Here is a 22,849-nt window from a genome sequence, read left to right as displayed (position 1 = left end):
GCCGGCATTGTGCACCTGCGTAATGGGGCAGACAGAAGTCCTCTGTTTTACCCTCAGCAAAGGTATCTCCTGAGCGGGAGTGGTGCAGACATTCACCCCGCTTCTCCTATAAATATCCCTGAAGGATCGGAAGAGAAGGTAACTCAGTCCTTGGCCTTTGACTGTTCTAGCGAGACCCAGAATAAACGTGTAGGCTAATGTTAAGGACAAACTCACATGAAGGATATTGCCAAATACGAATGACAGTGACAAATCTGGCTGGATGGTGGCTGGTTGAGTCAAGCTTCTGTTCTCTGCTGCATTCTGCTTATCTCCTTTCTCTGAAACTTGGCATCCCGAGTCCCTGGGTGATTCGGATACTGAGTTTGATTTTAGTTTCTGACAGCAGAGGAGAAGTAGGAAAACCCCACAGGCCTGCAGTGAAGAACTGTCTGAATAGTGGGTGCTGGTGAAGCTGCCACTGTTCAGGAGAGAATTCTGGGCATTGTTGTCACTGCCACTCAGGTTCAGGTCAAACTGCTGCAGGTATGAAACAGATGCTCCCAGGAATAGTTGCCTTATACGGTCTCCTCATCTCGCCAGCCAAATACTTGGTGTTCAACAGTTCCTGGGGCAAGAAAATGTCATTTTCTTAATGTGTCAGATTGTTATGTTTCCTTTCTTTGATTTCTTCTGTCTCCTTCATACATCACCACCAACAGTGCGGAGTCCGTTTCTCGCTGTGGCTGGTTACTGACAGGGTGCTCTGCTGCACACAGCTAGGTTTGCATTAGCCAGGGCAGAAGCGGTAAAAGCTCAATGTCGAATGGAGGCAGCTCAGGTTTGGGGCTAAGGAGGTGGGGTGTGCAGGGGATTTGGGCAGCACCCGGAACTCTGGCACTGGTGCAGTCGGGAGGGCAATGGGGCATGCTGAGGAAACGGTGCAGTCCGGGCAGCTGCTGAGGCATGGTGTCTCCACTCTGGGGACCCAGTGCAGCTGCCTGCCTGGCTCCCTGGTCCCCACCTCGCATGCTGCTTTTATATAACTGGCAGCGACTCCTGCCCTGAAGGTGAAACAGTTCTGCCCCCATCTCTGAAATGATGCATCTCCACCCTGTCCCTGCCCTGCCTGGCTCCACCTCTGACTCCAGGTGTTCCCTCTCCCCAGTGTCAAGCCCAAGAGGGCTGCGCTGAAGGAGGAATGGGGGAGGGCTGCCCCTCTCACACCCTCCCTGGGTACAAAGGAAATATTTGGGGTATAAACATAGATCAGCCCCCACAATATTTCCACTGGGGAGCGCTAGCCCCCACTGGTGCCCCTCCTCTCCCCCATTCTGCTGCCCTGAGCCAGGTAACCCTGCGAGGTGAAGTGCTAGAGAGAAGGGAAACAAGGGTGACCCTGAAGCAGTGGGAGTGTGTTAGGTGCGTAAGGAGGAGGCAGGGCTGGCTGGTGTGCTAGCTTTGCAGGATACATGCATGCGCGCACACACACACACAAAATTTGTATTTGGGGAAATGCTTTCAGCTGGAAAGAAGGGAAACTTGGCTCACATGGCTGACCTGTGAAGGAGCTGTCTGGGCTGCACCCTTTTATCCCTTCAGATTTTGTCATTCTTTTATATAAAGCATATTAACACAGTCTGGCTTTTTGTCCCCTTCTAGTGGCTAGACCATGTCTGAAGTTTATGAGTCTGCTATTCTCACTGAACTAGGGATTTGGGCCCCTCCTTCCCTTCAGGACCTGTGAAAATCCAGTCTGATGTTCATAGACATGGCGGATGCTATCAAAGAGGAGCATCTAAGGTGGAAGGAATATTTGCAGCCTTTTTTGTGGGGTTTTTGATTGTTTTGGTTGACTTTGTTCCAGGGTATTTTTAAGGGGGGTCAGCTGGGATCTTTTTGCATGGAAAAAGGTGTCGTTGTGAGTGTCATTCTTATGTTGGAAAGGTCTTTTAAAAAAGGAATGCTTTGTAGCCTCTCCTAGAGATGGTCAGACTCTGGAGTCACCTAATCTCCTTTTGCAAATTTGTTCCATAACCAGATACCCTGGACCATGCATGCTTTATTCCCTGCTTTTATGTGCTTCATCTTGGCGTCTGTGAGCTGCAGTGTCCCAGGGGAGAGAGAGGTTCATAGATTAAAATTCAGTCTGTAATATAGTTTTGTCTTGATTCATTAATTGCTTTGAGGATTAGGACGAAAGTATTGAACTGGCATCAGAAACTGATGGGGAGCCAATGGAGGGACTTGAGAACAGGCCATGATGTGTTCATGGCAACCTAAACCTAGGAGGAGGCCAGTGGTGGTGGGAAGTAAAGGAATCTATTCACTCTCTTTGAGTAGAGCTTTGTTTTAAGTCTGGCATGGAACCCAGTTGGTGGAGAGGTGCCCGTAACAGAAGCCTTTCCGCATTGCAGTCTTGGGAGTGTTGCCATTAAATAGCAAGGAGCTATTTCCTAACTCTAGTAAAGAGCTTTTTATAGCTGTTACAGCTTGCAGCTATGTGATGGCCATTGTCAATAAGCAGATAGAGAGAAGGATCCATCCTTTGTTCATGCGATGTTAGTCGAGATATTAGAATTCATTGTTACAAAGTATAAAAGGAGAGAATTATTTGAACCATGCTAGTCTCTCCCCAAAGCTAGAGCTAACCTGCTTGCATAAAATTAGCATTTAATAACAGCTTTGCGTATGTTTGAACAGAATGGTTCTCCGTCTTCCAGAGTGTATTCCAATTAAAATTCATTCTATCCCAGGCAGTAGTGGGAGGAAATACTTTGAACTGATTGAGCCTGCAGCTGATTTGGGATCCTCCAGAGTTCACCTGTTCTAATAGCATTTTGTAGATAAAGTTTGTAATCTGAGGCGAGCTGTCATTTAGCGACAAGAGATGGGGATCGTAGCTTGGGGCTGCACCAGTGATTGGTGAGAAACGATGTCATCTGAGATGAGATACTCACAAATAATTTGTTTGCTCTGCCACTACCATGACTTCTTAATAAATCACATTTCTTTAAATGCTCCAGCTTTCAAGGCAGGAGAGTGGTGGGCTGCCATGGTCATAGATGGAGAGTGTACTAGCATTTTATATAACAGATGCTTCATATTTGTGCTATGATCTTGTGGAAATTAACTCCAATAATGGATGCTGTGGCCTGGCTCCCATGATTCAGGTCAGAGGGGGAGGCAGAAATGTCCCTAGTTAATTATACTGTCTTATTTCAACCTCATCCCCTGCATAAAATATAGATGGTCATAACTAATTCCCTGGTTGGGGAGGTCAGGAATTGGTCTTGGGACCAGTCTTATTTAACATTTTCATTAATGACTTTGGCACAAAAAGTGGGAGAGTGCAAATGAAATTTGCGGATGACACAAAGTTGGGGAGTATTGCCAATACAGATGAGGAATGGAATATTATACAATATTTGTATGACCTTGAAAGCTGGGGTAATAGAAATGGGATGAAATTTAATTGTGCAAAGTGCAAGGTCCTGCACTGAGAGACTAACAATGCACATTTTTCTATAAGTTGGGGACATATCAGTTGGAAGTGACAGAGGAGGAGAAAGACCTGGATGTATTGGTCAATCACAGATAATTATGAGCTACTGGTGTGATAACGGCCATGAAAAAAACTAATGCAGTCCTACCATGCATCAGCTGAAGTATTTCCAGTAGAGACAGGACAGTGTTAGTACCATTAAACCAAGCATTGGTGAGACCTCATCTGGCATGATGTGTACAGTTCTGGTCTCCGATGTTTAAGAAAGATGAATTGAGACTGGAACAGGCACAGAAAAGGGCAACTTGAATGATCAGAGGAAAGAAGAACCTGCCTTATGGGAGGCAACTTAAGGAACTTGTCTTATTTAGCCGAACAAAAAAAGGCTGAGGGGAGCTATGATTGCTCGTTATAAATTCATTGCAGGGGTAAACACCAGGGAGGGAGAGGAGTTATTTAAGTTAAGGGCCAGTGCTGGCACAAAACCAAATGGATATAAACTGGCCATCAACAAGTTTAGGCTTGAAATTAGATGAAGGTTTCTAACCATCAGAGGAGTGAAGTTCTGGAACAGCTTTCCAAGGGGAGCAGTAGAGGCAAAAAATCTACCTGTCTTCCAAACTGAGCTTGATAGGTTTATGGTGGATTCTCTGTAACTTGAAGTCTTTAGTTTATGATTTGAGGATGTCAGTAACTCAGCCAGAGATCAGGGGTCTATTACAGGAGTGGGTGGGTGAGGTTCTGTGGCCTGTGGTGTGCAGACGATCAGATTAAATGGTCATGATGGTCCCTTCTGCCCTTACAGTCTGAGTCTTAGGGGGACCAGGCAGCAAGTGTAAAGAATCAGGATTGGGAGCAGGAGGGGGAATAGTTATCTATAAGACAAAGCCCCTAATATTGGGATGGTTCCAATAATATTGGGATATTTGGTCACCCTAATGAGTCCGAGTCACAGAGTAAGTTTAACCCTTTGTTTGTGTCAGACACCAATACCTCCTGGTGGTGTTTTATCTACAGCTGGTGGAGGAAGGGCAGGGTCTGGTGAAGCGTCTGTCTGAGCAGTGGTTGAGAAGAGCGGATGCAGGCACAAGGGGTATGGGACTGAGTGTTAAAATGTAGCTGAACAGTTTCATAGGGGCCTCTGAAAACTGACCTCTCGGGATCTATACTTGGGAATGTTTGTTTCAACCGTAGAGCTATGATATTACAGGAGAGGACTGGGCTATAGAAATCAAAAGAGCAGGCCCAATAGGTTGTTCTGCTTAAATAGGACACGTAACAGACCTGTAGTGGGAAGAAAAATCATCAGAACTAAATTAAGCAGAGATGGCCACATTCTCAGCTGGTGTAATCAGGCAAAACTTCGTCTAGATCAATGGAGCTGTGCCTGTTTACACCAGCAATAAATTTAGCCCGTAGGGCCTGACAGTGCAGTTCCTGTGTATGGGAAATTGCCTTTGAAACAACAGGAGCTCCCAGGTGGGGTGGATCCAATGCTGAGCCCAGTGCAGGGAAATGCAATGTTTTAGCAGCCTGCACCTGTAAATACATGCCTCTCTCTTGTGTGTGTCATTCTGTACTTTCCTGACCTTGGTCTGTCATGAAAAGGGGAGTTTTGTGCACTTCATAATTTCCATGAACATAACTGGGTGGAACATAATGGGGGAACTGAAATCTGTAAAGCTGCCACATAGAGCTCCAGTCCAGTCTTGCTTAAGGTAACCAAAAGCAAGTGTGAAAAATCAGGACAGGTAATGGGGGATAATAGGAGCCTATATAAGAAAAAGCCCAAATATCAGAACTGTCCCTATAAAATCAGGACATCTTGTCACCCTAGTTTTGCTGCACCTCTCAATAGAAGAACCAAGTCTAAAGCTTCTTTTAGGAGAAGAGCATTTAGAAAGACATTCCTCAGCCTCCACTCAGGAGAGTTATTACAGCCAATTAATAGCCCAAAAGAGAAGATCTTCAGAGGCAGTTCTTTAAGGAGTCAGGCAGTTTATGTACCTGTAAGTGGAGTTCTCTGAAATAAATTTTCTCTTCAGCACCTCACTCACCTACCCTACATCTTTAGGACGTCCCTTCTATGCCCTCACACTGAATGTCTTGATCTGGAGTGGGGTGTATGTAGGGCTGCACTAAGTACTGCTTTGTAGGTTCTGAGTGCATGATGCCAAGGCCACAGTCGCTGAGGTGTGAACCTTCAGGGACAGTATATAGATGAAAAGAACTTTCTCGCCAAGGTCTGAGAGAAGGGTGCAAATTACCGGGGGGAAGGGGATCATTGCTTGCACTACTTGAGGCATTAATTATGCCATTAATTGAAGCAATTAAAAGTCAAAGCCCAGAATTCCAGTCTTGGTTGGTGAGGAGGAACTAATATTCAAATATTTTGTTTTGAAAGTATTATAGGTTCCTGGGCAAATGCTGACTGCTAATGGGAACCCTTATGCGGTGTATTTGGACATATTTAAGTGTCCACATAATAAGCTGTTACCAAGCTGGAATTTTAGATGTTTTCTGATTTACATAATTTCATGTGAACGTCTCACTTCTACTTTACCTGAATTTCCTGAAATTTAGAAAACTCGAATTTGTTTTATGGTTATTTGTCTGAATGATCTTTTTATTTTTTAAATTCAACTTTCTTTAAAGAGATAGCCAGAAGTAAGACAGTAGGAACCAATGGGTTGTAAAATTCTTGGTTGGTTAGTTCCACATGTCCATCCAATCTGCTTCAGAGTTCTTTTTTGTTCATCGTCCTTTTCCTGATTAATTATTACCCATGATGTAAAGTACCATACGACACACTCATTCTTACCGCTTGATACCTGCCCTCACCATGGGTCATGAGTGAGGCTTGAACCTAGGACGTTCTGCACCAAAAAAAGCCAGCTTTTTTCCACTTGAGCTTAAGGAGGATTTCGGTTAAATAATCCAACAGTGGTAGTAGTGTTTATTCTTTTCTGTGGCTCAGTCGCTACAGGAGGCTATGACGATAACTTAATATGTTACACTTCTGTAAGGCCAAACAACCTGCTTATCTGTACCATCTGGTTTTGGGTTAACACATTTAAGTGGGAATTCTAGTTCTCACCCAGAAGCAATAATTTTGGGGGGGTATCATATCTTTATATGATCTCTGCTCAAATATGCAAAGGATGTTAATAGATCTGATTGCATGGGGGAATTTCCAATATTTTGACATCTTGTTTTGGTTCCAAATGAGGAAAAAAGCTGAAATAACATATATTTGGAGGGATGAAATTTCCCCCAAAACTTTGGAATTGAAAACATCAGAACATTTTGATCAGAGACTTTTAGCTGAAATGAAACATTTCAGCATTCCCAAATTGAAATGTTTCACTTCAGGTCAGGTCGACGATAAGCTGCGTTTGTCTGAGCTGCTGTGGTGCCTCATAGGAGTTGCAGTTTGAGCACCTCATGCCCCCAATGTCCGATGTGGGACAGGCTCCTTGGCCGGGCTGCCTCTCCTTTGATGCACCATGGGGTCTCTCTGTGGCGGAGGAAACCAGGAAAAATAAATGAGAAGTTTTTTTTTTCTGGGGAAAATATCGATTTTGCAGAAACCACATTTTCCATAAAAGCCCCACTTTGATGGAAGTGCAATTAAACAGCAGCTCTGCATGTGTTTGTGCATCCTCAGTAGAATTGCATTTTAATATTGCTTTCCTCACAGATAGGCAAAGGAATTAGCCCTCTCCAGGGTCTAACGTTTCCCCCTTAAACAGTCTTTCTTCCAACTTAAAATAATGAGTTAATATTAAAGTGAGGGCTGAGTCCAGTGAGATCCTGGGCACTTTCCACTTCTACTGTGCTCAATGGCTAGCACTTTGCAGTGCCTGGCTTCCTGTTTGGAAACCTGGTCTTAGCCTGAGCCTTTGCAAGGTGCCTCCAGGTGGTACTGCCAGTAAGGTTGCCAGGTGTCAGGTTTTTCACTGGAACGCCCTGTCGAAAAGGAAACCTGGTGGCTCCAGTCAGCACTGCTGACCGGGCTGTTAAAAGTCTGGCTGGCGATGCAGGGGACCTAAGGCAGACTCCCTGCCTGCCGTGGCTCCACGCGGCTCTGTGCGGCTCCATGAAGCAGTGGCATGGCCTCCCTCTGGTTCCTACATATAGGGGCAGCCAAGGGGCTTCCACACGCTGCCCCCACCCCAGCTGCTGGTTATTCAGATCCCATTGGCCAGGAGCTGCATAGGAGCTGGAGGAAGGACATGCTGCTGCTTCTGGAAGCTGCTTGAGGTAAGCACCACCCAGAGCCTGCAGCCCTGACCCCCTCCCACATTCTAAACTCCTGCCTCAGCCCGGAGCCCCCTTCCGTACTCCAAACCCCTCAGCTCCACTGTCCAGCTCCCTCTTATACCCCAAACCCCTCATCCCTGGTCCCACCCCAGAGCCCGCACCCCCAGCTGGAGTCTTTGGGGGTGGGGCCTCGGAGAATGCTCGGGGCTGGGGCAGGGTCATGGGTGAGGGGTGGGGTGGGGGTGGGGCAAGGGTGTTTGGTTTTGTGCAAGTAGAAAGTTGGCAACCTTAACTGCCAGTGGGAGTTGCACAGTCCTTGGCCTCCAGCACATCTACAGCTCAGGTGCTGCAGGAAAGAGCCGCTGAAAATCAGCCTCTACCAACCTGAGGTTTCACTGCATGCAGACAGACTGTTCCTGCTCTCCTGTCTGCACAGCAGGTGCTCACTGCCCGGTTGTGGTCCTGAGCCATGGACTTGCTGCTTGCTTGCTCTGCTGGAAAGAGCTGGAGTTGCATTCCTGAGACATTGCAGCCTGGTCCAGGTGCTTGCTCCTGTATTCCTCTGGGCTGGATCCTGTGGGTGCTGGTGCAGTTGTGCATGTTGGTAATGATCCTTTCACTAAATGTTTCTGGTCCCTGGAGGGTCATGTGAGCTGAGGGAGAAGGTGGCCTGCTTTGTGAATGATTAACACGGTGTAAGCAATCTGCATACAGAGAAAAGCCCTGCTGGTATTACATTATTCTGTTACAGTTTCAAAGCTGGTGTTAAGTGGACATGATTTCTTCCTATGGACCATTAATTCTGTTTTATTGCTGGCCTGATGGCCATTACCCTTTTTTGCCAACGCATTCCTCCATTAGGTTTGTACAATTAATAAATATGAGCAGTGGAGGTGATGTTACTGTCAATGTGATGGCAAGGAATAGGGATTCAGCCGGTGCTGCCTGTGTGTGTGCAGGCAGGCAGCTGGCTCACAGTGTCCGTGTGTGTGAAGGCTGGGAGTACGGCAGCTAACTCTCTGTGGCTGCTGTTCTCTGCAGGCTCCTGGATGCTGCAAAAGCCTCCCTTGTGCTGTGGGGAGCGGTGACCTTTGAGGAACAAAGATCCTTCCCCCGCCCTAAATACACCTTCGAGAGGCAGCATTCCACACTGTCCAGGCTACTGACTCAGGGCAGCTTGGCTCTGTCTCACCCTTGATCCTGGCATCACATTCCAGTGAATTAATTAGAACCTCCCTTCCGCTCAGTCATGAAGGCCATAGCCTGCTCCCCACTAGGGTTGCCAGGCATCTGGTTTTCAACCAGAAGGCCTGGTCGAAAAGGGACTTCAGCTGTTAAAAATCCAGTCAGCACAGCGAGACTAAGCCAGGCTCCCTGCCCACCTCTGCGCAGACCCTAGGCGCAGGGGCGGCCAGGGGGACTCCGCACACTGCCCCCGCCCCAAGTGCCAGCCTCACATCTCCCATTGGCCAGGAACCACGGCCAGTGGGAGCTGCAGAGGTGGTGCCTGCGGATGGGGGCAGCACACGGAGCTGCCTGGTGGCCCCTGCACCTAATGGCTGCAGGGACATGCCAGCCACTTCTGGGAGCTCCCTGAGGTGAGCACAGCCCAGATTCTGCTCCACCTCCCACACCCCAACACCCTGCCCCAGGCCTGAGCCCCTTCCTGCACCCAAACTATCTCCCAGAGCTGATACCCCCAACACCCCTCCTGCCCCAGCCACACCCCCTCCCACACCCTGAACCCCTTATTTTTGGCCACAAATCAGAGCCTGCACCCCCAGCTGGAGCTCGCATCCCCTCCTGCACCCAAACCTCCTGCCTCAGCCCAGAGCTCCCTCTCACACCCCAAACTCCTCATCCTTGGCCCCACCCCAGCCTGCTGCCCCAGCCCTGAGCCCCCTCCCACACCCAAACTCCCTTTCAGAGCCTGCACCCACACCGCAACCCCCTGCCCCAGCCTGGAGCCCCCTCCTACTTCCCAAACCCCTCGTCCCCAGCCCCACCCCAGAGCCTACATCCCCAACCGGAGTCCACACCCCTGCCCCCACTCCCAACCCTCTGCCCCAGCTTGGTGAAAAGGAGTGAGTGATCGAAGATGGGGAAGAGCGAGTGATGGAGGGAAGAGGGATGCAGCAAGCAGGGGCTGGGCCTTGGAGAAGGGGTGGAGGTTTGGGGAAGGGGCAGGGCAAGGGGTGGGGCAAATGTGTTCAATTTTCAACAATTAGAAAGTTGGCAACCCTACACCCCACAGCCCCTCCCAGTGATTTGTGCATCTGTGCTGTGCTTTAAAAAGTCAGTTCACCCCTGAGCTGCCAGTGGGGTGTGAGAAGCAGCACAGAGGGCCCAGTCCTATGGTAGGGGTGGACCACATTCTGTGCCTTGCATCCTCGTGACATGTGAGCCTCGTGTTCATTAGAGCTGGGCAAAACTTTTCAGATGCAAAGGTTATTTGCCAAAATATTGCAGTTTTGAGTTGAATAAAACTTTGCACATTTGGGTTACAATTCCCTCCTCAGAAACTAGCAATGGTTGCAGACCTGGCCAGTCCTGTGCAGGGCAAAGAGCAGTCCTTGGTGAGCCTTTCCAAATCACAACACAAGGACAGTCACTTTCCCTCCTGAAACAGCAAACAAACAAACATGCATATCTTTTCAAGGGAGAGGAAACCCCAAGCAACAGACTTTCTTCTTGTTTAATTTCCTAACTCTGAAGATTGCTGAGAGTGATGGGTGCATAGATGAACCTAAATAGAGTAGAATAGACTAGCAAACTGCTTACTGTGGCTGTAACTAGTCTGGAAGCCAAGGGACTCCAGTTTTATAACTGAGTGGCTAGTTTCTCTGCTTCTTTTCTTGCAACAGTCCCGTGATATGTAATGTTCAGAGATTAGGATGATGCTTTATATTTTCACATAAATCAGTTGCAAGTGGACTTGCTTGCAGCTATTTTTCGTACCTAGAGTGCTGTTCCACCTGTTGATCAGTTCTGAACTCCGTTCACATTTGACACATACTGTCTTGGTTTCAGTTGCGTCAGGCAGCCTAAGATATTTCATATCCTAAATGCTGCCTATTGGCAGCTGTTCCAAGCAGCAACTGTAGCTGCAGCTGGAACTTTAAGTATAGTGATGACTGTGGGGTGCAGAAGTCTGCTGTGCCCTTCGCAAATGGTTGAACATGTTTCCTCTCCACTTGTCAGCCTGGCTCATGAGGGCCTAGGTTAGCCCTGAACACAGGTTTTCCATATTGCATCCGGTTGCAATGAAAAGGCTTCAGCACTTGTGCATCAAAAAAATCAGTGGACTGAATGGTGGTGGGTCTGCCCTCTGAGTTAGCTAGGCCTCCTCGTCCACCTGAGGTCCTGATTCCACCACTCCCGCCTGCTCTAGTCCATGCAATGTTTTAAAGCTGGGGTGGGCCAATATTGACCTTAGAAGCACTGCAACAGGCTGGGCCCAATGAGCCTCTAAGTTCCATAACTGTCCTTGAGGATTTGCAAAGTGTCATGGGGATCGGTTCAGCTGGGATGCCCAGCACCATGGATCTGCTTTTTTCCAGGGTGGCAGCCTGAAGTAAAGGGAGGATGGTGGCTCTGCATCATGTGCATTGCCCTGCAGTGAAATAATTTTGTAGGAGTTAATTCATGTACAAGGTGAATGTGAGGAGGGAAAGTTTAATGCTGAGAACATGGAAGTTGAAAGACTCCCCTGTAGTAGGGACATTCTGGCCCTGGAAACATTCAGCACCAGTTTCTGTGACCCAAAGAGACGGGGCGGCTCTAGACATTTCGCCACCCCAAGCACGGCGGCCTGCCGCAGGGGACGCTCTGTCGGTCGCCGATCCCGTGGCTCCGGTGGCTCCCGCAGGCGTGCCTGTGGAGGGTCCGCTGGTCCCGCGTCTCCCTCCCGGCGACCAGCAGAGCGCCCCCCCGCGGCATGCCTCCCCAAGCACACGCTTGGCATGCTGCGGCCTGGAGCCGCCCCTGCAGAGAGAGACACACGGAGTTTTGAATAGATTCCTTTTTATTTAATTTTAGCATATGTTTTAAATTTCGTTTTGCACAAGTGATTCTCTGCAGTCGCACGTGTGCGCACGTGCGCACACACACAAACACACGTTTTAATGATATAAACCTTCCCGTCCTGAAGTTTGAGAAAATAGATAATTATTTCAAATAAATTACTATATTTAATGAATTTTACCTTCAAAAACATTTGATTGGATTACTTAAAATGTAAGGAAAAAATCTCCTCTTTGCTAAGAGTAATCACAAACTTTGGAGGTGCAATTTTTTTCCTGTGAGATAGAGTGAGGGTGCAAATTGGCTTATAGTGGGACCCTCTTTGCAACCTTAATTTTGGAATTAAAGTAATGGAAACCAAGCAGGAAAATGGAGTTGCGCCCACCACCCATGCAGAATTTTATGTACACAAGAACAGCCAAGTTCAGCGAGGGATGTGGTGAGGGGCTCTGCTGTGTTCCACATTCAGTTTCTGAGATAAGATATTCCACACAGGGTTTTTCGGCATGTCCAGTGCCTACTGAATGTTGAGAGATTGTTGCTAATGTCTAACATGTGACATTTTTAATGACAATGCGTGCAGAACGTGGTGTGTGTGTGTTAAACCTTTATAACTCAGCCAAACCAAAACAGGTCTAAATTGTTCAATTTCAGATTTTCTACCCCAAACAGTTGACAATGTAGTAGCTGTGTGCAAATTGGTTTTTGGTGAATTATTTATTAATAATTTTACTCTCTTGAAACACAAAAACTGGGGAGCCATTTTTGCTCAAACTTTCAAGAAAAATTGCAAGAGAAAATTCTGGAAGCTTCAGAAAACTACAGCCTGAAAGGTGAAATTTTGATTAATGTTATAAGCAAGTGCAGCAGGATTCTTTAGAATAGAAACACTTAGACAACTGTAACAATATTGCATAAAAAAGAACTACATTCAAAGAATGGAAAGTCAAGCTCTCAAAAATGAAGAAATGGCAGAGTTAAGGTGACCTTTGCAACCTTAACTCTGTCCCCTTGTTCATATGCATTACAAGACAGCTTTCAGTTACCAGGTCACATCATATCTTTTCCACAGGCCCAAAGCCTCATTCAGTACACAGCAGTGACAGTGCTTGTGGAATGAGGCAGCTATTCACTATTTCTTTTCATCCCTACCATTGTGTGTGCAGCTTCTGCCTTTTCTCTCACCACCTGAACAATGCACCAAATACAGACTTTCCTCCGGGGTTTTTCTGTGGTGCTTATCACTGTAGGAACTTAGCCTCACAAGCATTAATAAATGCTAAAGAAGAACAATTTTAACTTTGTAATCAATGAACATAGATGATCTCTGGATAATCTTTTTTTGGGGTTGAATCTCTTTTCCCCCTTACCTGTAATTATAGCTGCTGTTTTGCGCATCGTCCAATCTTCAGGTAAAAAAGGAGTATGCAATTGAGCATTTTCTTGTGTGCTAGTAATCTGCAAGCCCATCATTGGCTCGAGCTATACTGAGAAATGAGCCTCTAACTAAAAACCAGGTGAAAATACGACTCCCAGCTCCTGCTCATCTTGTCCCACAGGGGCTTGGCTGCCCGTTGTCTGCACCCTGATTAAGTGCTGGGAAGTGATTTGAGCTCCCCTGGAATCTAAGGGTTTGCAAACTTCAGAGGCTATTTTTGGATCCACTATGCTGCCCCATATATTTTGCCGCCGTAGGCACCTGCTTGTTTAGCTGGTGCCTAGAGCCGCCCCTGGTTCTAGCAGCTGTACAAACACATAAGAAAGATGGTCCCTACTCCAAACACTTATAGTCTAAGTGCTGCTGCTCTTGCTGTAATTGTTGTTCTGTAATGTGGGGGCCTTTGTCTGTTAGCACCCCCTTGTGGCAAGACTGGAAGCTACACCAACCTGGCTCCATCCCCCTTATGTCGCCATGCACAGTTCGGCGTATGTCATCCTTGTTGAGCTGAGCCCTCCTGGCTGGGTCCTCAATAGTCTCTGCCTCCTTCAGGATGATGTGGAGTCTAAAGTTCCAAGGTCCTGGTGGGGTGCTACTCAGCCCTTGGTCTCCTGGGTTAAAGTCCTTCTCCAAAGGCCCCAAGCTGGAGGAGACTGGGGAACCCAGGCCAGCTCGACTGACTGAGTTGCAGCTCAGGACTCTTGTTTGGAACAGCCAGAGCCCGTCGTCCTCTGTCCCTGGCTGCTCCCTGAGTAACTTCTTACCTTTCAGGTTCCCCAAAAGAGAACATTGCCAGGGAGGAGAGGGCTATGGAAGTGGGGGAGGTACCTGTGGCGGCGACACTTACTGGAGGTGGGGGCAGTGTCGGTCCCTGTTACAGTGGCAGGGCAGCTGGCACAAGCCCAAGACACAGTGACAGCCCATCAGTCAATGCGTCCTTGTGGGACCCCCCTCCCCAGGGCTAGAAGCCGGGATCTGAAGGGACCAATCAGCTGTCGATGCAAGGGAGGGACCAATCAGGAAGTAGACCAGTCGGGGCTCTTTCTGAGCTGCAATATCTTCTCTGCAAAAATCACAGACATTGCCTGTTATTTGAAAAATCTGCCCAGACAGAGGGCGGAGCCTCAAAAAAGATGCAATGTCCTGGAAACCCTGGATATATGGTAACCTCTCTGCAATCTCTCTGCATCCCTGGCAGCCACCCCGCCCTCCTGCTTTGCAGCCCTTCTACTCACAGCGACTGTTGGGCTTTCGCTCAGTGTTAACTGAGCAAGCAGGCAGGTGATTTGTTAACACTTTGGCTGCTGAACCAGCATGGGGTGTATACACATCAAGACATGTTCATCCATGTTCAAGGTGTCACCTTCATGCTCCATCCCTTGTATTCTAAATGAATCTATAAATCTCATAGGTTTTAACACTGCAAACATCAGTGATTTTAACATCAGAAGGGATCCTTAGATAATCTGTCTGACGTCCTGTGTAACACAGGGCAGAGAATTCCCTCCAGTTTTCCCACTATTGAGCCCAATAGTTTATGTTAGGCTAAAGCATATCTTACAGAAGGCATCCAGTCTTGAACCTTCATCTCCTGAAAACCCAGCCCAAGTTAAGTTGATAGAAAGGAATCCGAATGATGGTGGGTAAAATGTAAGAAGAAAGTAAGCAGGATAAAGACAGAATCTAAATAGCAAAGAGACAAATAAGACAAGCTATTCTGTATGTACATCAGAAGCAGAGCACCTGGGAGAGGAAATGTAGGGTTCCTGAACTGTCTGGAGGTTAAAGAAGCAACCAAGCAGATGCTGATATTGCTGAGATGCTAAATGATTTCTTTGCATCAGTCTTCACCAGACCTGCCTTTTTGTGGTGCTGAAGATGAGGCACTGTCAGAGACTGAGGTGTCACAAGAATAGCTGCTAGATGAAAATGATAAATTTAAGAGCAGCAAGTCCTCAGGACCAGATGGGACAGTGAAGAGGTCTATGGGAATTCCAGGCTGAAGGTTCTCAGCTGCCATCAAAATATGCAAGGTTGAATTTTCAAAAATATCTAGTGTGGTAGAAGCACAAATCCCAGCGAAAGTCAATGGGACATGTGCTCCTAAGTCACTTAGGAGCTTTCGAAAATTCCAGTTGCAATCACGTATTAACATCCCCTATTATACTGGAGTACAGGAGAATGGAAAGTGTTGTACAGAAAAGACACTTGGGGAAGTCCTGAGGATTACAAAGTAGCGCGACTTATTTCAGACTCAAGAAAATGGGCTGAAATGATCATTCATAATAGAATTATAAAACATCTAGGTGTACAGGATGTGATAATGATAAAGCACCATGGCTTTGTACAGGAAAATTATGCTTTAATCTAGTTGAATTATTGAGCATGTCAACAAAATAATGGCTAAAGGAGACCCATTTAATGTCATTTATGTCTGCTTTCAATGGCCCCTCCAAGAAACTACTAAAATTAGGTAACTAATCATGGCATGAGAGCTAAAGTACAACCATGGATTAGAAACTGGATCTGAGAAAGGAAAAGAGTAGGACTTAATGGACAATTTCCAACATAATACAAAGTTAAAGATGGGTGCCCTAAGGTGCTGGTATCACATCAGTTTGGTTTAATATTTTTATGATGGTCTGAAAAAGAAACTGAACAAGTGAGATGGCAAAATCTGTAGGTGACACAAAATTATTTAGATTAGTCAAGAATGGAGAAGCTGGACCTGACCAAGGCCCTACTCCAGCAAAGCACTAAAGCACGTGTGTGACTTTATGCACATGAGTGAGGTCGATGTAACTCCAGAGGGGCTGAAAGTTATGGATGTGCCTTTCTGCGTAAAGGCCCAAGTTAGATGCATGGGCAGCCAGAAGACAGAGGAAATGAGTTGTTGGCAAAAGCAGAGTAATGCAAGTGGGAAGAAATAATCCAAACCGCTCGCACAAGATGCTGGGTTCTAAATTAAGCATTACTGCACAAACCTGAGTGTCACTGTTAGCAGCTCAGTGAAGACTTCTGCTCCATGTGGTGATCACACTGTTACTGTGCATACAGAATGAGAAAGGACACTCAGTATCTCATGACAGTGACCTACTGCCCTAAAAGTACGGAATAGTGTGTTGGAGCTGGAGTTGGGGGATCCTTGCCTTTTACAGGGGTCTTGGGGAGCAGCTAAACTTCTGGTACCTTTGCAGAGCTTGTGGCCCTTTTCAGGTAGTGCTGCTTCCTTGTCATTTTGCATCCCTCTGTGGGACAAAGTGCCATGAATAAATGTACCAATTAGAAAATAATGGAGTGCTTTCCAGTAACTGGTAATTCCACTAATGACTTATTAAATTGGGAACAAAGAGTAAAGTTTGGCCATATTCCCTCTCTCCATATATCTCTATTTCTGACACCTCATTCAGCTTCTTTGTCTAGAGCTGATGTGAACAGCCTCACACTGGCCAATTCGTCTATGTTATGGGACTCTGAAATAGCACATTGCGCCTTGCGTATTATTTAGCTTTGTCTGAAAGCCTCTCTATTTGCAGTTAGAACGTAGAGTTGATTCAAATATTGTAATTTTGCACAACCTGCAAAGAGACGGAAAGATGTCTCCTTCATGTGTCTTTTTCCTAGCCGCAGAGAGGGTAAATAAGGAATCTGCAGGGTTCTTTGTTACACTAAATTTCATGTTTAAAGAGCTATTCTATTCCTGTTGTGTTCTGGCATTTGAAACTGAGCCTGAATCTCCTATCACAGATGCTGGAGCAAATCAGGAGTCCTGCCATTCAGCCAATGAAACTGCATTAAGGGAGAACTAGCAAAGTTCTCTGTGTTTCCAAAGGGAAACACTGGGAATAAAAGGTGGGCTCTCGCCAAAGGAGGATGTGAGTCAGCTCCCCTGTCTCTATTCTGGAACATTGCTAGGCTCAGTAAGGGCATATTTTTATTTATTATTTTTTGCAAAGCTGAGTATGAAGAAAGGCCCCTTCTGGGTTCTCTTTGCACAAAGCTCTGCTGTCTGACTCTGGAAGCAGCTGCCCTCTGGAGACCTCAGCTGCTGCTACTCAGGTAACAGTAGCAGCTGGCGGAGGTGGTAGTGGGCTCTGTCCTCTTCGTGAAACAGCCAGCGACGTGTTCCTACAAAGGAGGATGTGACACAGGCTGCTGTGTCAGTCCTCGGGAATTGCACAGCTCCACAAGCTTGTGCTCCTGTAAAGAGAAAAGGGCGAAGACCTTCATTGACTTGGTCTTCCTGACCCAAGGACATTCTTCCCTCACGTGGTTCTGAAGCTCCTTGAATTTTTGCAATATGATTTAGCAGCAATGTTAAGTGCTGTCATGTTGCATGTGCAGCACGAACAGCAAAGAGGAGGCTACACTTAGCATTTGGGAGGTTGACATAGTTGCAGCCGGTTGGGACAGAGGCTAGTCTACACTACCATGATAAATCGACCTAAGTTACGCTGCTCCAGTTACACGAATAACGTCGATGTAGCTTAGGTCAACTTACCACACTGGGTCGATGGAAGATGCTCTCTCGCTGACTTCCCTTACTCTTCTCGGGGAGGTGGAGTACTGGAGTTGCCAGGAGAACACTCTGCGATCGATTTAGTGGCCCCCTAAATGGACACGGCTGCATCAATCACAGCAGTGGCGATCTACTGTAAGGGCTGGTCTACACTATGGGGGAAAATCGATCTTAGATATGCAACTTCAGCTACGTGAATAACGTAGCTGAATCGAAGTATCTAAGATCGAATTACTCACTGTCCTCACGGCACGGGATCGATGTCCACGGCTCCCCCTGTTGATTCCGCCACTCCGTTTGGGTTGGTGGAGTTCCGGAATCGATATAAGCACGTTCAGCGATCGATATATCACGTCTAGATGAGACGCGATATATCAATCCCCGAGCAATCGCTTGCTACCCGCCGATATGGTGAGTAGTGAAGACGTAGCCTGAGTGTAGCTTCCAAAGGGAGTTTGGGACAACAGGAAGAAATAAACTACAAAAGGATATTGTTCCCTCATTTCTTCCTATTTAATGCTCAGAGGTTAAAGGGAGAGGAACCATGTGTCTCTTCTGTTTGGTGTCTCTTGTGCCATGTGTATAGAGTTGCCAGGCGTCTGGTTTTTGACCAGCTGCTCCCCAGAAACGGCTGGCATGTCTGTCCCTTAGGCGCAAGAGCGATCAGGGAAGCTCTGCATTGCTGCCCTCAGCACTGGCTCCGCAGCTCCCATTGTCTAGGAACCCAGCCAATGGGATTTGTGGGGGCAAAGCCTGCGAACATGGGCAGCGTGCACTGAGCAGAGCCATTTGGCCGTGTCTCTGCCTAGGGGCCGGACATGCCAGCTGCTTCCAAGAGCTGCACAACACCAGGGCAGGCAGAGAGGCTGCCTTAGTCCCGCTGCACCACCAGCCAGAAGCCGCCTGATGTAAGCGCTGCCTGGCTGGAGCCCACACCCCGAACCTCCTGCCCCAGATCAGAACCCCCTCCCACACCCTAACTCCCTCCCAGACCCTCTACCCACACCCCAACCTCCTGCCCCAGGTGGGAGCCCCCTCCCACACCTAACTCCCTCCCAGACCTTCCACCCACACCCTGACCTCCTGTCCCAAGTCAGAACCGCCTTCTGCACCCTAACTCCCTCCAAGACCCTGCACCTCCACCCCCACCCTCACCCCAACCTCCAGCCCCAGGTTGGAACCCCCTCCCGCACCCAAACTCCCTCACAGAGCTTTCACCCCGCACCCTCTTTTGCACCGCAACCCTGTACCCCAGCCCTGAGCCCCCTCCCTTTCCACACCCCAACCCCCTGCCCCAGCCCAGTCAAAGTGAGTGAGGGAGGGGGAAAGAGAGTGCCAGAGGAAGGAAGGCAGGAGTGAGTGGAGGCAGGGCCTCAGAGTAGAGGCATGACCTGAAGGAAGAGGTGGAGCAGGGGCACGGCAAAGGTGTTTAGTTTTGTGCAATTAGAAAGTCCCTGGCAACCTTACCTGTGTACAGGCTTCCTCCATCATGAAGATACTTACATTTCAATGGCTAATTTCTGAGGATGATTAGCTGATGAACTACCTCTGTGCTTCAGAGCCTCTCTTCATCTGGAATTGTGCATCAAGGTGCCTCTGTGGCAGATAAATTCAGTTGAATCGTGTTTCCTTTTATTCTGTTTGCAGAGCATCACAAGGAAACCTTTGTCCCTCCCAGTCCCAGCAAAATTCTTTGCAGAGCACACCTTGGATTACCAACAGCTACTCTGGAAGGGTTTGAAGAGTTTTAAAAGAATGTTTTTGGGAATGGTTTCCCTGTGTGTAAAGACAACTAGCCTTATAGTCCAGGATTCTCACCAGCTGGCCTTGGAGGAAGAGCGAAACATGCTGGTGACACTCACCACTATGTCTCTTTTCTCTGACCTAACCAGGTGGTTGAGCATCTGGGGGTTGTAGGAGGGCTACATGGCTGAGGTTTGAGCCAGTGAAGACCAAGAGAATGTGTGATGATTGGGAGAAGAAAGTGTAAGAAATGGTTTAGACTAGGGGAGTCTCCTCAACTGAGATGTTGCCCATCACTTGTTATAGGGGTTTGCAATTGCAGGAGCAATATTTGGTCCTCAGTTGTTCCTAGTTGCTCAGGTAGCAGTGGTGACCAGCAGTGTCTTTCATTTGCTCTTGTCAGGAAAGGTGTGAGGGCCTTGCTCCAGTGATCCAGGCCTTTGGCATCTCCAGATTAGACCCAGCAATGTGCTCCTTATGGAGTTGCACAAATTAAGGAGCAGGTGATGTCTGGGGTTCTCTGCTTGGTGTATCCTTCTGGAATCCTGATTGTAAACCTATGACCTCACTCCTGTTCTGTTCTTTCATTTGTTATCCTCTGGAATCTGGAAGAGGGGGAGACCCTTCTAGTTTACTAGATGGATCCCTTTCAAGGATCCATCATGTACATGGGGATCAAAGAGGCCTGTCAAAGTTCTGTGGAAGAACTAGTATGTGATCATGTAACTAACATATTAATGCATATACATGAGGGGGGCAAATTAGCATTTTCTGGGCAACTTTAGTTCTTGCATTTCCTAACTTTTGAGTTTTTGATTTTGCAACTTGAAAAATATTCTTTTAACACAGGGTGTTTTTAGCCTCCAAAATGCACAGAAATTTTCAGGACAGCAACATTGCCCTAATTTAATTAAGCAATTCTTACTTTCACCCATTTCTACTTTAAGGACACAATTACAGCGCTACCCAGAAGAGTGTGTTGGGGGTGCAGCTTGCTCCCTACAGGAGGTGTGGTTGGGATGTATGTGGCAGTTTGCTCCCTGTAGCCTTTGCGTCCTGGTCAGCTGATTTACAGCACAACAGGTGCATACTTTGAGCCTAGGAACTGAGTTCCAGGTTGAGCTTATCCCACCTGACACATCCATCCCAGGGTGTTAATTTTTGCTCTGACATCTGCTCTCATTCTAGTAATTTCCTCTCTAATAAAAACCCTTTTTAAAATATCAGCAGGTACCGTCTGGGGTTGGATCCTGAGGCTCCTCTGTTCTTCACGCTGATCCACTGAAAGAGTCCCTGAACTGTAAGTAACTGTGATTGACATTTTCTCCTGTTTTTCTTTGAGGTTATAGGTTAAAGATCAGGCCAGAAATTTGATATTTGGCTGCACCGCACTGTGTAATGAAACATCTAACAATGAACTAGTCAGGATTTAAAATACAGCGAAATTCTAATTAGATTAGTCTGCATGTGACAAAGGAGCCCTGTAATATGACATTCTATTTAATTAGTCTTTATTGATTGTGCTTTAAGGTAGACTTCATATACTATGTGTGTAATTAGCTCTACTGCAGTACATGGTTGGCACAAGTTTGTCTAGTCTGAACCTGACACATGTAGCAGAAAGATTTCCTCTCTGTGTGGAGGTGAGGGGCCAAGCTCTACCACTTTCACTGAACAGAGGTTCTGGCTTGCCCTGTTCCGACATTCGTGTGTATGTGAAGAGACTAGGCCACATCCTGTGGATAATTTATGTGGCTGCTTGTTGCACTATTTATATACAATCACCTGTGTGGTTACAGAAAAAGTTACATCTCCTGGCCACACCTGCTCTCAGGCAAACACTCCTGACAGCCACAGGTCAGAATCATAAGAAACAGTCTTATAAAAGCCCACCCATCTGTGTGGCATTCTTTGGCATGGGGACCTCACCCTGGCAGGGGCTGCTCCCAGTGTGGCTTGGTGCAGTAGAGATGGGTGACTGATGGAGAGGAGAGGCAGATCTCCTGTAGCTCGTCTCTCCTGCTGCGAGGGGCTAGTTGAGCACTCGTTCTCTCCCATGATGGGATGAGTGTAGATGAGTTTGTTCAGTGGGTGTCAGCCAAGACTGACTTCCTTATGTGGAGTTTTAAGCCCTCCCAAGGTATATTCGAAACTCAGTTTTTGGCAATTTACTGCATCTCTGAAGGCGCCTGGTAGAATTCCCTTTAATAGTACATTGGGCTCTAACTAGTCCATGGAATTATAAATGATTAACCGTTATCAGCGAATATCATCACCTCTGTGTAAAAATAGATTACCTGTAATGAGCATTTGAATAAATCATAAGAATAGCTAGCCTGATATCATATAACATCATGCAGATGGCTGAGCAAGAAGCATACTGAGCCCTGCCGCCTTATGGCTTGATGATTTCAGTGCTGACGGCGTTAGTGATTGAAGGTTTTAACTTGCAGGACACCTCATTTTGGCAGTCACATCTGTCTGTCCATTTGTCCGTGTGGTACATATGCATGATTTCTTGAGTATCCAGCTCAACAGAAAAATAAGAAACTGAAACTTCTGCACATCTACCTAAAATCAGTCGTAATGCTAATGGTGTGATATGCACAAACGCCCTGGAAAAGGTCAGGATTGTGTGAAGGACTCAGAGATGAGCTGCTACTATGTTATTCGTTGGTAGTTCTAGAACAGCAGGCAATGGAAGGATTACGTTTTTTATATGTTCCTCCATCCCATGTACATTCCTATATTCTTAGACCTCTGTGTCCTACTCTGTAGCTGGCCATCTCGATGTGCAACTCTTCTTTGCTGAAGTGTTAAAATATCCTGGTGGTGACTTCTAGGGTATTTTGTGGATTGGTACAGGTAATTGCTTGATTCTTCATTTCTGCTCCCATCTCTTGGGCTGTCATAATTCACCTCTAGGTCTTTGATAAAATCTCAGTGCTTCATTCGAGGCCTCTCTAGTCTCTGACGCTGGCGGCTGGTAATGGCAATGTCTGACGCAGTATTATGATTGGCTGGACTTGTAAGCTTTAAACAGAATTCCTTGGGGCCTGAATCTTTGGAATCATTTGTAGGGTTTTCCCCATCCCAGATCCTTTGTGTACGTGCCTGGCTCATGTCAATTAGCGATGGTAATCCTGTGTTTTGCTTTGCTCACTCACTTATCAGAGTGGGAGAGAACACCAGGCGCTGGGAATGTGTAACTAAGATTAGGAGTCGTGGCTTATCCTCTGCGCTATAGAGCTCGCTCCTGGACTTAGTCTTCCAGACCGTGAACTTGTGGTTGTCCTGAATGAACGGCTGTATACAAGGCCAAGCAGGTGGCTGTCTTTGTCCTATAGTATCCCATTGCATGATCTGAGCAAAAAACACC

General features: G+C 47.0%; 1 protein-coding gene across 2 annotated transcripts in view; it reads left to right on the top strand.

Moving 5' to 3' along the window:
• Window positions 1–22,849, top strand: part of PKNOX2 (PBX/knotted 1 homeobox 2) — a 640,658-nt gene that overhangs the window by 56,001 nt on the left and 561,808 nt on the right. For both annotated transcript variants that reach the window (XM_075073480.1, XM_032767003.2), the window contains exon 2: window positions 20,698–20,770. The gene's annotated coding sequence lies outside the window, so the exon portion shown is untranslated. The remainder of the gene's footprint in view (window positions 1–20,697; window positions 20,771–22,849) is intronic.

This window comes from Chelonoidis abingdonii, chromosome 18, assembly GCF_003597395.2.
Source record: "Chelonoidis abingdonii isolate Lonesome George chromosome 18, CheloAbing_2.0, whole genome shotgun sequence".
Lineage (NCBI taxonomy): Eukaryota > Metazoa > Chordata > Testudines > Testudinidae > Chelonoidis > Chelonoidis abingdonii.
The sequence above is the reverse complement of the archived record's forward strand: the minus strand, read 5'-3'. Positions and strand labels throughout refer to the sequence as shown.